This window comes from Oryzias melastigma, linkage group LG20, assembly GCF_002922805.2.
Source record: "Oryzias melastigma strain HK-1 linkage group LG20, ASM292280v2, whole genome shotgun sequence".
Lineage (NCBI taxonomy): Eukaryota > Metazoa > Chordata > Actinopteri > Beloniformes > Adrianichthyidae > Oryzias > Oryzias melastigma.
The window spans coordinates 11,605,529-11,609,541 of NC_050531.1; the positions used below are offsets into that span (position 1 = coordinate 11,605,529).

The window sequence follows — 4,013 nt, forward strand, 5'->3', positions numbered from 1 at the left end:
ATTTATTGTCGACAGCCACGTACAATCTTATTGGTGACTCCTGGCAATAAGATTAATCTAAAATTACTTGTCAATAAACACTTTATCCCACGTGTGTTTCTACGGTCTAAACCAATTTCTTGTCGACGGCCACGTACAATTTTACATTGGTGACCCCTGACAATAAGATCGCTTTAAGAACACTTTTCCCCGTGTGTGGCAACGGTCCGTTCGGTTCGATCCAGTTCAGTGAAGACTATTTCACAACCCATAAACAGACAACCTATTTGGAATTTCTCTTTACTCTTTTCTCTTATTCTCTTTTACTCTTATGTTCTCTTTAAATCCTCGTATCATACTGAATTAAAACAACTGACCTGTCTCGTTGGCCCTGAGAGACGTCACCGGTCTCGGAGGGCAGCAGAGGGAAAATCCTATCGACCGGCCCCGGAGTCAAACGTGGTGTCCGAGGTCTTCTGTTCACGGGTCCCCGTAACGGACCCGCCCTGCACAGGATTTCAGTCCTTTTCCCCCACGGTCCTCCTCGATCGGCTGTTGTCTCCCGGGTTTCGGCACCAACTTCAAGAATGACTCTGAAAGATTTCTATATTAAAAGTCCAATGAACCAGGCCAGTTGTAAATTCCTCTTTGGTTTATTCTTTTTGCAAAAAGGGAGAGAGAGTCAAAACACAGGCTCTGTAGATTGTAGTCTCTGCTTTGGGTCACTCTCTCTGAGTTCAGACACACAGGGAGTTATATAGTTTCACACATAGGAATTCCATACATGGGCATAACATAGCAGTGATGTCATCTGTTGCTAGGCCGTTACTAACCAGAAAAGAAAGTCAGTTTTAGGAGATGGTACGAGATGTCACGGAACTAATCCATATACGGAGTTGTTTTTGAGCACAGACCTTTAGACAAAGAAATTCCAGCAGCTTGCTGGACACAGACAGGTGCACACAGATATCCTTCATACAAAGTTTTCCAAGACACACAAACATAAGCTTGTAAATATTTTCAACATTGGTCAATGACCAAAACTGCAGTAAATGTTGTTATTTACATCACTGTCTATTTTTTAAGCTTTCATTTCTTTTAAACCTTCACTATACGGGCCGGTGCGGCCGTGGTGCAGCGGTAGGGCGGTTCAGAAGTGAGCGGGTTCGACTCCGCCTTGCCCGCCCATGTGTCGAAGTGTCCTTGGGCAAGACACTGAACCCCGAATTGCCTCTGGTCTCTGGTGGGAGGTTGGCGCCAGTGTTCGCAAGCGGAGCCACCACCAGTGTGTGAATGTGCGTGTGAATGGGTGAATGGGTCTGTGACTGTGAAGCGCTTTGGGCCCTTGAAGGAGGGTAGAAAGCGCTATACAAGTATACGCTAATTACCATTTACCATTTTAGTTAGAGGTAACCTTTAACACGTGTCATGACTCGTATGTCTGCTGGAACACTGAGGTTTTATTCTCATTAGTTCATAAATGTTGAAGGAGCTGTGATGGTTATACAGCACGCTGCCATAAGATATTAATGGGACAAATAACTTCTGATTAGTCGTTACTTTAATAATCATTTGTGGCAGTTTGAACAAATTTCTTTAACTAGAGGTTTTAACAGTTAAAGTGGTTCAATGTGAGCCTGCATGTATAAAGTTTATGGTCTATTCCAGTCATGTTGGATTCTATAGTTAGTCATTAGAAACACCTTGCACAGTATTATAGCCAGTTGGTGTTGTGTCTCCACCAGAATGGCTCTCTGGTCCTCAATGCCTCATACAATGTGGTGCACAGAAGTACAACATACATTGCTGGCAGAGAGGTCGCCCCGCAGTAGCAGCTAACTTGCTTGTGTGGTGCCATCCTTTGGCCTTGACTTTGCAGGCTCATCAGCATGCCATCTTGTGTGTACACCATTGGCACAAAGGCTTATTTGCCGTTTGCACCACCACACATCATGCTGCCAATGTCTGAACCTGTGACCATAGGTAGGGAGGCTTGAGGGTAATGCCAGAAACAAATGAAGGAGAAAAGCTGCATGATTCATGAAAGGTTTAGCTAAGTGTCCAATGTAATTTCTACAAGTCAGAACTTGTGTTCCATGAGATCGCTATGACGATGCATGAACACCTGAAGATGAAGCATGTTGTGACTGAGTTTGATCACGCTGAACAGAGAGCTTCGTCTAGCTAAGCTAACATCGGCGCTAACACAGCTAGCTCTGCCGCTGCAGTTTTCTGGGTTTAAATGGATCGTGTGCGGCTGTTTGGAGATAAACCAGAAGATCTGCAGTAGATCCGTGTCTACAGAACATCTCTGTCTGCATAGTGAACGTTTCATAATTGGCGCTCTTCAAACCAAACGCCGTGAGGACGACATGGATTATGAATTTACACTGGAAATGAACCGCTCGTCCGAGGCCTCTTTCATATTCTGCACCGCGATCAAGTCGTTCGGTTCAAAGAACAGATTTTGAAACGTTCACCGAGCAGACAGAGAGAATGTGTCGGATCTGCCTCTGTGTATCGGTTATAATTTCCAGAAACAATTCTATTCCATTCACAAGAGCCTGAATTGATTCGATTCCAATTTTTTTTTTCGATTCCTCGATTCATTTCAATTTTAAGTTTACACATTTAGATACATTTGTTTAGAAATACATTGAAAATATACTATGTAATTTGAATAAATGTATATTATTATATTATATATTTATATTAATAGTTATGTTAAAGTCTATGAATGTGTGTGTGAATGGGTGAATGAAACTGTGACTGTGAAGCGCTTTGGGCACTTGAAGGAGGGTAGAAAGCACTATACAAGTATACGCCATTTACCATTTAATCTGATCCAGTTCAAATATTGTAAAATGTATTAATGAAATGATTAGATTGTTAATAGCATACAGTGTTACACGGTTTCTCAAAAGGAGAAGTTCTAGTAAAAATGTTCAGATCATTAACATTGTAAATATTGTTCTGCTTCTGCTGGAGGGCGTTTCAGTTTGGCCACAAGGTTTCGATCGCGCTACAAAAGTGCACCTAATTCAAGAAGAAGACAACACTATGAGGAAAAAAACATTTTTTTTAGACCACAAATAGTTACTTTAACAAATATTTCCCTAAAAGACTTTGAGAAATGAATGACTGTGAGTACATAAAGATGGTCATTTAGTCAGTAATGTATTTTTTTATGGTTGGCTGAACATTCGCATTAGCCATCCTATGGGAATTTCTATGGAACGTTAGCATCAAGCTAGCGGACTTTAGCTTTCTGTGCTAAGTCGATTTATATCTTTTTGTGAATCGATTATTGATCTATTAAGCTTAAATCAATTCAAATCGATTAATCATTTTTTTCAGCCCAGCTCTAGTTGGTAACTTGCTGCAGAGTTATAGAGCAGTGAGAAAACTGAGTCCCAGAAGTGAAGTAGCTCGCCTAAAAGTCCAGAGCAAAGATGACAAGTGTAGCATTTCATTAACTGTATTTAGCTACAAATAAATGTAAACTCAAATATTTATTTAGCGTTTGAAATACTGTATACATGTTTTATTAAATATGTTTTGAAGCTTTAGAAATAATTGCAGGTTTTTATTTAGTTTTCTGTAGTTGATTCAGATTACCTCATTTGATTGAAGTCTTGTTTTAATGCCAGAAACAAATGATGGAGGAAAGCTTCATGATTCATTAAAGGTTTAATGAACTATTGTCTTTATTTTTAGTTAGCATATAGATTAAATACTTCAAGTTTGAAGAAAATGATGGTTAAGTCTGTGTTCTATATTCAGTCGATGCACAAACCGATTAGTCGACTAATAAAAAACAATAATCTAAGATTAGTCGACTATCGAAATAATCATTTGTGGCAGCCCTAGTCTTGAGTCAGGTGGTCAAACGGGGCCAGTCACGTGGTCATGTTTTCAGTCAGAGTCCACTGGTTCTCAGTGAAAGACAGGAAGATGGTGATCTGCAGCGTTCAGTCAGACACACTACACTGGAGAAAGTCTGTCATGTACCGCTAACTGCGGTCTGTGGACCA

At 40.5% G+C, this 4,013-nt stretch overlaps 1 protein-coding gene across 4 annotated transcripts in view; it reads left to right on the forward strand.

Moving 5' to 3' along the window:
• sema5a (sema domain, seven thrombospondin repeats (type 1 and type 1-like), transmembrane domain (TM) and short cytoplasmic domain, (semaphorin) 5A) overlaps positions 1-4,013 on the forward strand; it is a 195,204-nt gene that overhangs the window by 134,076 nt on the left and 57,115 nt on the right. The window lies entirely within an intron of this gene.